Source organism: Rhincodon typus, chromosome 33, assembly GCF_021869965.1.
Source record: "Rhincodon typus isolate 14 chromosome 33, sRhiTyp1.1, whole genome shotgun sequence".
NCBI lineage: Eukaryota > Metazoa > Chordata > Chondrichthyes > Orectolobiformes > Rhincodontidae > Rhincodon > Rhincodon typus.
The window spans coordinates 19,781,003-19,794,363 of record NC_063364.1 but is presented as its reverse complement, the minus strand read 5'-3'; the positions used below and the strand labels follow the sequence as shown (position 1 = coordinate 19,794,363).

Here is a 13,361-nt window from a genome sequence, read left to right as displayed (position 1 = left end):
GCATCAGAGGAGCAGGAAAGCTGACGTTTTGGGTCTGGGCCCTTCTTTAGAAACCCATTTCTGAAGAAGGGTCCAGACCCGAAACGTCAGCTTTCCTGCTCCTCTGATGCTGCCTGGCCTGCCGTGTTCATCCAGCTCTACACCTTGTTACCTCAACTATACTGGAGTCACTAGTTTTAAACCAGTGACAGCAAATAACGGCACAGGAGTATTGGTTATACTGTCTCTCTGGGGCTTCTGAGGTGCAGTGGTAGTGGCTCTTCCTCTTGACCAGACGGTCTGAGTTAAAGTCCAACCTGCTCCAGAGGTGGATCACAACACATCTGAACAGACTGATTAAAAAGATCTAAAATGCCACTCTGCTTTGGACTCTGATCAAATGGAGCTCTACTTTCATGCATTCAAGTGTGTTCTATATCAGCACCAAAATTATGGTTAAGTTTGAAAGTTACTGAACAAATTGGCCCATTGGCTTTAACATTAAAAGGAAAGTTTAAAAAATTTGAGTCTATTGTGTTGCCTGGGAACTTCCTTCACACCATCTGTATTATAATACATTCAAATCCAAATCAATGCAAAGCTGAAACCAATTCCTGTCAACAGCTGTACAACATAACTGCTTTTTCTTATTATTCATAACACAGACTAGTCGCAACTGCACTTAATATAAAATGAAACAAAATATTTCTAGCATGAAATCAGGATATTTAAATGCCAAATTCATAAATGACACTACAGCTCACGTTTTTCAACCTTAAAATGTAGGGTCATTTGCCTTCAAGCCTTCTCCAATTTACATAAATTGTTTCTCTATGTTCAAAGGAACTTGAAGTACTTAAAATTTATCAGGACATCCATCTAGTCGTGAGCCATTGCCAGACTGTAAACTGTTACTAGTGCTCTGGACCTCATGACTTTCACTGCTCATATGTACAATTCCACCTGAAGTAAGTTACACTGCAATAACAGTATACACAGTACTACATTTAGTTTAAAAAAAGGCATTTTAAAGATTTCCAAAGCAGCCATGACAATTTTAGCAGTCATAACTTAATGATGTTTGGTCTTTTTTGGGTTCCGTACACACAGCTGCAGCCACTCCCTCAATGGATTACTCCATTTAATCAGATGCCAAATAAAAGCAGAACAATCATGATCCCAAGACTATTTAGTTTATAACAATCAGACCATGAACACTTTGATTAATCACAGATGAAGATGCAAACATTTAATGCAACTTCAAGATAGTTCTTCTAATGCCAAGCCCTTCCCCTCTCCTCTTCCTACAACACAATCTACTCCGTGCAGGTTAGCTTAATGACTACAAAGAGTGCTGACATGCAACTTTCTGGTCTGTACAAATCAGCATGAGCATTGCACAAGGCAATGAATTATAATCCTAAAGAAGTTATCAGATATTTCTTTACACAAAAAAAAAATCAGAAAGCCAGACTCTGTTGACTTCAAACTTGGAAAATCATAGGACACAGTTACATCAGTTGGCAGCTCAAAGAGTTAACAATTGTTCACACACAAGAATGGTTGCAGAATCTATTTTGATCAGCCATTTTTAGAGGATTGCTGGTCCACAATACTAAACTAACTCAAGCTTGTTAAATGCAGAATATCATTCCAATTTAGAATGTAAATGATCCTGCAAGCTAGTGATCAACATCTCTTCCCTCCATTAAGAAAGGTGTGGGTATTGTGACTGAGATGAAGACTTGAATGGAATCATTTACTGTCACGTGTAAAAATAGTGAAAAAAGTGTGTACCCTTACTGTATGTACATGGCACCATTCACATTAACTTAGAATAAGACAAGAAAAAAAAAAGAGATAACTTAAGATAGTCCAACTCTCTTTTCCAATGCGACAGTCCTGCTCCAGGCTTTCCAGCCCTCACCATGCCTCTGCCAGAGTTCCGCTAAGATTCAATTCTCCATTTGACCATCCTTGATTTTAAGTTGTTCCACCATTGATGGCCATGCTACAGTTGCCTAGCACCCCAGCTTTGAAATACTCTCCCTACACCTCAGCCTCCCAAGCTCACGTTCCTCGTCCAAGTCACATGGGGTGGTATTAAATGAGATGACCAAAAACTCTCCTCATCATGTTTTGTTTTACAATGCTTCTGTGAAGCATATGGGACATCATATAAATACTAATTATTCTTATTTAGCATCGAATAGGTTGGCATTCCCAGACAAAATAAAGCACTGGACATATTGATATTAAAGTAGCAAAACCTATTTAGGAGCCACTCCTGCATGGTTGGGCTTCAGTGCACTGCAAAACGCATATTCATTATTGTAATATTCAAAGTCATTTGAAATACAGTCTCATTGTTAATGAAGAACACAGTCATCTAGTCATGAAATAAGAACTCAAAACGTTTGTGCAGAGCACATCAAGTGTTTGCTGCCACCCGAATTCCTCCCATATTTGTCATTGAATTGGTCATTAGATGACACTTACATTTAAAAGTTGTCAGCAGTGTCTCAGTTAATTGTATTTTAACCCACATCAAATGGTTCTGGTTCAAGTTTTATTCCAGAAATTTAGCAAAATAATCTATGCTGACACTCTTAAGACTGAGGGAGCTCAACATTAACAGAGGTCTTATCTTTCAGAGGTCCTGTGTAACCTGAGGTGGTCACATGATCTCCACATGAAATAAAAAGGTACTTCTCAGTCCACCAATAGTTCTTGTTCATCCAGTCATTATCACACTGACCCCATAAATAACAAGAGATCTGACCACAGCAATTAGGCTCACACTCTTGAAATATAGGACTTCTTCAGTACCATACTGAAGTGCTGCCTTTTTTTCAGAGGGGGAGAAGGGGAAAGAGTGCAGGAGAGTTAGATATCCCTACTGACCTATTTCCTCCTCAATCAGCAGCATGAAAGAAACACGACAACTTGTCACCATTGCCATTTATGGGAGCTTTCTCGCATAAATTGACTGTTGCATGTTACAATAGTGACTGCAAGCCAAAAAGCACATAACTAGTTGTTAAGCACTTTGGGATGTTGTGAATTGAATCATATATAAAAATACACGTTTCCGTCAGACACCAACCCACAGGACTGGTCAAATCAGAATTACTTTATGAGTTAAAGGTGATTTCTGCATTTGTAAAGTTAGATACCAATCATACAACTAAATGATAAAATTATCCGGAAACCTACTATCCTAAAAATGTTATTTCATGATGAAGTTATTGCAAACAAGAACTTGCTGTGAATAATTCAATTACAGTAAAGCACCATCGCACCTCTAGACTATGATAATACTGTACATGGGTAATAACTCTAGCAATTGAAACAATAAATCATAAGAAAATATCATTTCAAGAACACATTCTGCATTTTCAAATACTAAACATTACACTACTAGAACATATATTACTAGAACAGACAAAACTAATTTTCCTGAGTAAATTCACTCCCAGGACAACATCCATCAGGCAAAATTTACCAAAAAGATAAATATTTCAACAGAAAACTTTTAATGGTGTTATAATTCACTTCTAGATACATTACAGAACTGACAAAATAATCTAAGCTGCACAAAAACAAATTACCAATAAGTTATTTTTGGCAACATGGTGCTACCGTGTTTGCACTCCTTAAACCAATGCATGTCAGCAATAGTCTAATATCTGCTCAGTCACTGCTTCCATACATTTCAGGTTATGCCAATTGCCTGATAATATGGAAAAGCATGTCTTAACTCTTCTCTGATCAGAGCTCAAGTTACTACAAATTCCCCTCTCAAAATCCCCCTTGTACAAAATTTTAAATGGTCTATTAAAAATTTTCAAACACCCACTGTTAAAGTTTTTTTTTAATTTAACCTATTTTTCTAATCAAATTGTTCAGAGATGTTATTACATACCTCTGGAGCAGTTGGGATTTGAACCCGGGTCGGGACTCTACCACTGCACCACAGGAGGTCCTACAACACTTGTGATGGCTGGGAAACATACCCAGGTCAACTTCTTGGCAGCTATGCTCACCATTATACCACCATTGCAGAGCTAGTGTGACAGAAGTGGGATTGTTCCAACAAATTTCAGTCAAACAGTTATGATTTGTCTCATTAAATGGTTACTAAAGTAAACAGATAAAGGGCAATGTTTCACACCTGTATTATGCCGTGAGACTGAGGTTTATCTTGCAGCAATGAAGAGCATCTCAATTTTAATTACAAAGCACAGGATTCAAGGCTATTGCAAATTATTTTTGCAAATACCTGTGCATCGATTGAAGCACGTTTCCGTTTATCCTACAATTCACCATCATGAAACCAGGTCTACATGAACGTATGTGCTGAATGCTTAAGAATAATGCTTTGAAAAGGTGTATAAACAGAACTTAACACTTATGATAAAGCCATGGAAAAATGGCCGAGATAAACACTAAATGTTTCAGTAGCTTACAGACACACTATAATGCTCCAATTGTATGAGTTACTGGGGCTCCTTTATATCACCTCTCCTCTGACATTTTGATATGGTGATAATTGACTGGGTTGGGTTTGTTCTAGATATCACTGTTGTAGGTGTACCGGAACAGCATGAATGATGGTACTGATAATTCTGCAGAATAAATGTTCAGTACTAATGTTAGAAGGGGAGCGGAGGCAATGGCCAAGTGGTACTATTGCTGAACTGTTAATCCAGACACCCCAATAATGCTCAGGAGACCTGGATTCGAACCCCACCACAGCAGATGGAGGAATCTGAATTCAGTAAAATATCTGGAATTAAGAATCTAATGATGACAACGAATAGATTGTCAAATGTCGGAAAAACCCATCAGGTTCACTAACGTCCGTTAAAGAAAGAAACCTCCATCCTTACCTGGTCTGGCCTACATGTGACTCCAGACCCACGGCAACGTGGTTGACTCTGAACTACCTCTGGGCAATTAGGGATGGGCAATAAATACTGCCTAGGCAGCAAACACCCTCATCCCGTTAATGAGTAAAACAAAGAACGGTGTCAGGACTCTGTCAAAGCCTTCAGCCATTTCTTGATATGACGTGGAGCGAATCAAATTGGTTGAGGTCCGGCATCTGTGATGCTGGGCTCCTCAAGATGTGGCCAGGATCAATCATCTGTTTGGTACCTCTGGCTGAAGATGAATCAATTCTCCAGTGTTCTCTTGTACAGACATGCTGGACTTCCACATCATTGCAGAAATTTCACCCATCCTGAGTCTCCTCCTGTTTGTTGTTAATTATCCACTACTATTCACAACTCTATCAGTTGTGGTGCTACTGAGCCACTCTTCAGCAGTGAAATCAGTGCATACCTCATGTCCCTATCACCTGCAGTGCTTCTAACTGATGTTCAACATGAAGAGTACTGATTTAATCAGACAAAGTAAGACAGTAAGTGGTAATCAGCCAAAGATTTTCTTGCCCACGTTTGACCTGGTGCCATGAGACTCCATGGGGTCCAGATCAAGCAGCACTGCAGATGCCAGCTAATATCAAAACAACCTTGAAAAGTCTTACTGTATTTGGATTCTCAGAGGGTCAACCTTTGGAACTCTTCTTCAACCATCTTTGAGAAAGAGAGTCCTCGATTATTTTTGGGCCAGATAAGCTGTTGATAAGCATGAGGTGAAAAGTTATCAGGGGAGGCGGAAATGTGGAGTAATCAGATCAGCTGTAATCTTACTAAGCAGCAGGCTCAAGGGGCCAGACGCCTATTGTTATTCCTAATTTGTATGGATGTGCAAATTACCTAAAGCTCCGCTATATCCAACACAAAACTGCACTTCATCATTCCAACCCTTGTTAATCCACATTCCCTAGCTTCCCACTGCTTGAAATTAAAAAGTCTCATTCTCCTGTTTTTTTACCCATCATGGCAGGGCTCTTGTGGTGCTCCTGAGCCAAGAGTCCTGGGTTCTACACCTACTTGCTCCAGAGCTATATGATAACATCTTGGAACAAGTTGGTTAGAAAATATTCAACCCATTGTCGCTTAACTTTCCTTTTCTGTAAAACCTCTTCCTGTCTCAACACCCAGCCAGATTTTCCCAGTCCCCAACTTCTGCATCGCCCACTTCCTTTAACCCAACCATCCATGCCTTCAGCCAAAGCCCACTTTTTGGAATTACCTATCTCCATCATGCTCCTCACCATTAAAATTCTTTACAACCTACATTTTTGGCCAAGATTGCAGTCACCCTTCCTAATAACTCCATTGATTCAGCATCCACTTTTGCACAACTATGAAATTGGGAAGTCTTTTGGGACTATTTCCCCGTTGAAGGCACAATATAATTACATATCTCTGTTGTAATGATTCTTCATACGTAATCCTCTGCAGGCAATTAAAAGATGGAATTTTAGACTAGACTTCATTACAAAAGCAAAGACTCATGTGAACAGATTAGGAGTAGGCCATTTGTCCTCTCAAGTCTGCTGTGCTATTTAACGAAATTATGGCTGATCTGGTTGTAACCTCAAATCCACATTCCTGCCTTCATCCGAAAACCTCTTACCCTGCTGCTTACCAAAAATCTATCAATGACTGCTTCAAAAATATTCAAAAACTCTGACCCCAGGGCTCTTCAGGAAGAGAGATCAAAGACACATGGCCTTCTTGAGAAAATAGAGTCTCACCTTTGTCTCCAATGGGCAGCTTCTTATTTTTAAAAAAAAAAGTGCCCCTTAGTTCTAGATTCTCTCATTTAAGAGAAATAGCCTGCCAATATCTATCCTGTTAATACCCCTCAGGATCTTGTGTAACATTTCAATCAAGTTACCTCTTACCATTCTAAACTCTAACAGTTCCAAGCCTTCCTTATGCAAACTTTCCTGCAATCTCCCATCACTTGGATATTTCTGTATTCTTCCTGACAAAATGGACAATTTCACAATTTCCCATATTTTGCTCCATTTACCAGATCTTCACCCACTCATGTGACTTATTTCTTGCTGTATTCATATTGAGAATCACCTTATCATAGCTACAGAAATTGAAGTCCTTCATAACTAATCAAGTACTTGGTAATCAGTATCTTAACTGCTACTCAAGATCAATGGCATAGGGTCAGAAATGTTCCTTGTTAATAATGAATGATCAAGTTTCCATTGACAGAAGTAGGACAATTTAAAACCCAACCACTATCAGTCAATTCTGCCTCATTTAAAATACCCAAATTTAAGAAAGTTGAACAAGCACACCATGCTCATGGTCAGTTATCACTAACTTCCACATAACTCTGTCATTCACCACAGCTACAAGTTGTACCACAAACTTCGTGATGAAACCTAACAGAAAGAGTTAACCACTTGCTGTAAGCCCATCAAGAAAACAGTTATTTAGCTTAGTGATTGGTAGATGCGGCAACAAAAGAAAACTGTTCCTTGGCCTTTAATGCAAGCAAGCCTGTCATAGCTCTTATTGCACAACAGCAGTTTATTTTCCCAACAAATATTCTGTAATTCTTTGATATAGTTAATGGACCTTAAATCAAACAAGATGACATCTTCAAATAAAGCAAAAGCAGGCACTTAAAACAGAAAACAAAAACAACCAAGTGGAGGAAAGATAACCATTGTTCAGATGTCACAAACTTCACAAATGGTTTCAATATTGCTTAAATTCACTGCAATGGCAAAATTAAACAGAAAATGGTCTAATTCAACAGATCAAAAGTATTTTATAAAATGTTGAATAAATATTTGAAGTATTTTGGGAAACTGACCCCAACCACCATGCCCTCAAATTTCTGTCAGAGTATTTACTTTACTACGTATTCTGTGGTTGAGGCTGTGCATTAAACTGTGATATTTCCAAGCACCTGAATAACAAGGTGCAGTTACTATACTGTAATCAGCCCATACGGTAAACAACTTCCATTTACACAGCATTGGAACTTGACCTAGTTCAAGATACAATGTAATATCAAACAAAATTATCCACTAAAAGTCCACTAATGAGTTCAAGAAGGAAAGCTTCAACAAAATGTGCCTTTATTCAGCAATTCTCAAGTTTTTCACTACCAAATGATATGTTAATTTGCAAAGTGATTTTTAAACATAGTCAATTTAAGGACACTCACATAAAATCACTGTCAGCAGCAATGGAATAATGGACAAAAATAATACAGCAGAGCAACTGAGGATTTTATACACGAATTGTAGATCCTGGACCAGAGGTTAGTTCAAAAATGCATAGTAGGAGTCCGTTTTTGGAATGGGACGATCTAGCTTACCGCCAATGTAAAGCTGAAAAATTAAATCTATTTGGAAGAAATGATATATCAAAAAAACAACTGGGAGCAAGTTACTTTTGGTTCACTTTGTTAAGTTCAAATAAACCTTCTTAAAACAAGGATTTATTAAACACGAGGGGCAAAAGTATTGTGGTTAATTACTGACTACTACTTAAAATTTTATCAGGAATACTGTATGCACCTATCATGTTGATGCTGATTTAAGAGACCAATAAAGGATAAAATGAGTCATGCAAGAGTCACGTACTCAACAATTTACATTTTTATCTATTCATTCCTATTACACCAAAGATTGTGAATAATTTGAATATTGGATAAAACAGCTCACATTTCTTAGACAACAAGGTGCAGGGCTGGATGAACACAGCAGGCCAAGCAGCATCATAGGAGCAGAGAGGCTGACGTTTCGGGCCTAGACCCTTCATCAGAAAAGGGGGAGGGGAAGGGGGGTCTTAGCCTGATTTCTTGAACTGCAACTAAGACACATTCAAAAATAAGAGGAAATAAGCAATCAATTCTTTCCATAATGAAAATGCAAATTCATGCCAATCAAACAAAAATCAAAAGTATCTCTTAAGGGTCATCTTGAAAAATTATTTTCCACAAATTTGTTTAAAAAAACTTGCAAGTGCAAACACATAGTATTTAAAACTTATTGTATGTGCAGCATACACTTGAAACAAAATTTTTGGACAACCAGCATCAAGTTTTAGAAAAAAGTTACAAGTGTTCCTCCACATGCAATAAACAATAACATAGATCAATGTTAATGGAGAGTTAAACATAATAAAGACAGATTTATACATCAGACTTGTAAAGAAGCACATTCAACCTAACCATCATGAAGCAGATGCCACAGAATAACATAATAGTAAGATTACCATGCAGCTAGTAAATTCAATAGCCTCGAAAATACCATTACCGGTCATACGCACTTAGTAACAGGAAGGAAATGTCTATCAAATGTGCTTGTTACATTTCTGCAACTAACAGAATGAAAATATATTAAAAAGGGCCTGAATTCCGACATTGTCCTTTCACTTCTGTATCCAAGCCCAACCCAGACTCACTGGAGGAATTTTTTTTTCTGCTGGTTGGAAGCTATCATAAAACAATAACAGGGAGTTAACCAAGATAATTAACACAAATGCAGCATGCAGACATTGCATGGAGGGGTTTACTGGGTTTGAGTGAGAGAGAGAGAGAGAGAGAGAGAGAGAGAGGACTTCCTAGTTAATGCACCTTGTTGGGCCAAAGTTAATTAAGATGAATAGTATGATCATTTGTTCAATATTTTCTGGAATTTAAAATGCAATGGAGAGCTGAACTTTGAGCAATTAAAACAGTTTCATCATTCTAAGTTTATTTATTTAGGGATGTTAGTTACAGGTTTTGCATACCCAAAGGAATTAATCTAATTTGAAGAGGTCTAACCTAAGATCTTGCAGTTGAACAAAAATAAGTCTTCAGTATTACAGTCTTTCAGTCTTTCAACTACTTTAGTATAGGCTAATAATATTCAGCAAATCAGTATTAAAAACTTTGAACAAGCAACTAATCATACTTCAAACTAAATTAGTACCTCATACTAGAAGTGTTCAGAGTCATGTTATGACACTATAAATCATCACATCAAACTTCACACACTGAAAATGCAACACACCTGCGATAGGGTTGGAGTTAGGGTTAGAGTTAAAACAAACTTTTATTATATTATAGGGGCATGTTTTGCTAGTTAGATATCTAGTTGACAAGATGAAAATTTTACCAGTCATAAGTTTGCCATACCATGCAAATGTCAAGAAAAATCCTGGCAAATGTGACTAGTAGATGAATAGCTTGAGCAAAAGGTTAGCACTGCTTTTTCACAGGACCGGGGACCTGAATGTCTGTGTGGAGTTTGCACGTTCTCCCCATATCAGCATGGGTTTCCTCCCACAGTTTAAAGATGTGCAGGTTAGGTGGACTGGCCATGCTAAAACTGTCCAGTGTCCAGGGCTGTGCAAGCTAGGTAAATTAGCTGTGCGAAAATGCAGGGTTACAGGGACATGGTAGGATGGTGGGTCTGGGTGGGATGCTCTTCGAAGGGTTGATGTGGATTCGATGGGCCAATTGGCCTGCTTCTGCACTGTAGGAATTCTGTGAAAGCATTTAAATTTGTGGCTATCAGTATCTGGAATGGGGACACCCATTTCAGGATATACAGTACTGACATCCTTACGAATATTCAAGTTGAACCATACATTTCCAATTGGTCTTCTACAGGCATCCATTGTCACCTTCACTACATTCTCAAAGCTCCATGCTCAATCCTTTCCTTGCACTAGATTATAAGCAACCCATCACCAACAGTATTTAAAAGCACAGAATCAGGTTCCATGCAAAAGAAAACCATTCCTGGTTCAAATCCTCCTCCAAGACAACTGCCAAGTGACGCGTGCTTGTAAACCGACCAAACAAGTTAATTACCAACCTGTAAATCTTTCCAACACACATAGCAGGCCATAACAAATTCCTGGTCAGCCACATGATGGAAAGTAAGTTGGAGCCATTACCATCACCATTTGTAGCTCCAGTCTACAGCATCGATGTGACAAGCGCATGCTGTCATAGCGACTTGGATTCTGAATGAAATATAATATATCCCAACAAATGCCCTTTAAAATTGATAAAACTAGTGTCAGCCTGTTCAAACTTGCTCACTGACTCAGGCACTCCACTGAAACTTTAGGTATGGAGATAAAGCATTCACGTCAATCCAAAATTGAGATTTCTTGTCCATATAATCTATAATGTCCCCCCCACTATTTTTCTCTTATACACAGCTTTTCTTTCACACCTCAAGGTTTAGTATCTCCAAAGCTCTCCTCATTAGCTTTTACAAAATGAAAGCTCTCGGAACAAAGGAGTCACGTCCTTGCTCATGCCTTTGCAAAATTATCCCCAAATTCTTGCCAACAGTTTGGCTTGAGAAGTAGATGCAACATGCAGAACTGTCACATGGTATATTCAGGTGAAGCAATGGAAATCAGAGTTGGGCACAGTTAAATAGGTGACTTGGGAATGTTTCTGCAAAAAGATCGTGTGAAATCTGGTGAAATCAGGCAGACGTCACCATCTTTATTCTTTTTTCTTTATAGTTTCTCCTTGCCACATCACAAGATACTAGCAATCATCTACATTTTTCCTAACAAGTAATATTTGCCCTTCTTATAAAGAGCAAGATTATTTTATTTCTGTGTACATCCCTTCATCAGTTCTCATTCAACCTCTGCTCGAGAACAATTCTATTGAATAGCTCTGCTTCATCACCTCCCATCTTGTTTCCTAAAGATTCCCAAAACCCTCCTTGTTTATGCTCTTAGTTCTCCAAATTTAAATTTCCTAATTTTTTTCACTTTGTAAAAAAGTGTGTAGAAATATAAATTGTAGTTCACTACCTTAATTTTGCAATGAAGCAGTCACTATACAGCACAAACGAGACAGGAAAAAATGCCTGCTGTTAAAGCAACTTTAAAATATGAAACTCGATGTACATAGACATTCAAGAACTATATAAATTCAAAGCTCCGGAAGGATATTATCTTAAAACTCCAATTTATCGTTTTAAAATATTCGAAGTGACATTCTACAGGACTAATTTGCAGCCTTGCACATTATGATCTTCCACAAATGCATTAACTAATCATTTTATTCTGTTCTGAACCCAGCTGTGAACAGAAAACGATCAATCAATATACGAAGAAAACGATCGTGTCACTGCGGGATTTTATTCAAATCACGTCAGTCGATCCACAATCTCCAAAAGACACCTTTAGTAAATTGTTTTTCACGTTTTCTGCTTGTCACAACGGCAACTCAAATCGGGACCCTGGCGGTATTAATTAACGGGAAACCACGGTTTTGTTTGTGTTGTTGTTGTTGTTGCTGCTGCCGCCGCCAACACGACTGGATTGGGAAACAGCACCCACCATCACAAAGGTCATCAGTGACTTGTTTTAAATGCCGCAATTCACGCCCACGGCCTCGCCTGTGCGAACTAAGCTCGGTGTCGGCGATCAGAGGGTTTGACCATTGAGATGAAAGGGGCACCAGTCAGACTCACCGCCGAGGGTGACAGCCGCTGGGGAAGGGGAAGGGGAAGGGGGTGGGGGTGTTGAGCCTCACACCGTGAAGGCTGCAGAGGACCGTCGGGGCTGGAGCCGCCCCACTCACTGACAGCGGGCGACACCAACGGAGGAGGATCTTTACCCCAACCGGCAGAGCCCGATCTCCGAGATCGGGGAAGGGGCGGGGGTGGGGGACAAGCAACGGCTCATCCAACACCACCACCCCACCCCCAGGAGGAGAAAGGGTGGGTGGCGGTGTTTGTGAGGGGAAAGCTAACCCATCTCCACTCGGTTCTCAGCGGCAACTTTTGAGTTTAATTTTCATCAGATTCCGGAAGAAGTAGGGTGGTTTTTGCCGGGGAGGGGGAACAGACACTTACCGCTCCTCCTCAGCTGCTGCCCCTGCCCGATGCACGTTCGTCCGCCCCAAGCGTCAGCTCCCGCTTCTTCCACCCCGTCTCCGGGAGCCTCGCCCTGGCCAGGGCCTCAAGGGGGCGTGGCCAATGCCGCCCGCTCGAGCTCCACTCCAACCGCCGCCCACGGCGCCGTCGCGTCATCCGATTGACATCCGTCCTCACCAATTACACCGCCGCTTCCCCGTCCCGCCCGCCCCGTGGCCCAAAGAAATCCAATCGGCGGTGACTGGGTAGGGTGAGGGAGGAAACCGGGGAGGTGCCTAGTACGCAGTCGCACTGCGGCTGTTTTGTCGCGGCCAACGTTCGAGTTTGCTCGAGGAGGGCGGGGCATGCACTCAGGGGCGCCCTCTGTAGGCTACGTGAAGATGGGATTGGAGTCTTTGCGCCAATGCCGCTCTTTGGTAGAACTATTTACTCGGTTCGAATCCCCCCGTCGTTTTACTCTCCCTAGGGTGCGTTGTTTTTCTGTCAAGTGTTGAACCTGGTTCTTTGTAAGACATGTTATTACCATCTGTACAGGCAGTCCGTCCAAGATCATAACAAACTCGTGGTGCAAAAGCCTGCTTTT

The 13,361-nt window shown here is 40.0% G+C and overlaps 1 protein-coding gene across 3 annotated transcripts in view; it reads right to left on the bottom strand.

Moving 5' to 3' along the window:
• Positions 1-12,885, bottom strand: part of tmod2 (tropomodulin 2) — a 56,334-nt gene extending 43,449 nt beyond the window's left edge. For 2 of the 3 annotated variants that reach the window (XM_020515766.2, XM_048616054.1), the window contains exon 1: positions 12,758-12,885. The gene's annotated coding sequence lies outside the window, so the exon portion shown is untranslated. Of the gene's footprint in view, positions 1-5,530; positions 5,551-12,757 lie in introns of those variants that run through there. The other variant, XM_048616053.1, reaches the window with a different exon arrangement.
• Between the last annotated feature and the right edge of the window lie 476 nt (positions 12,886-13,361).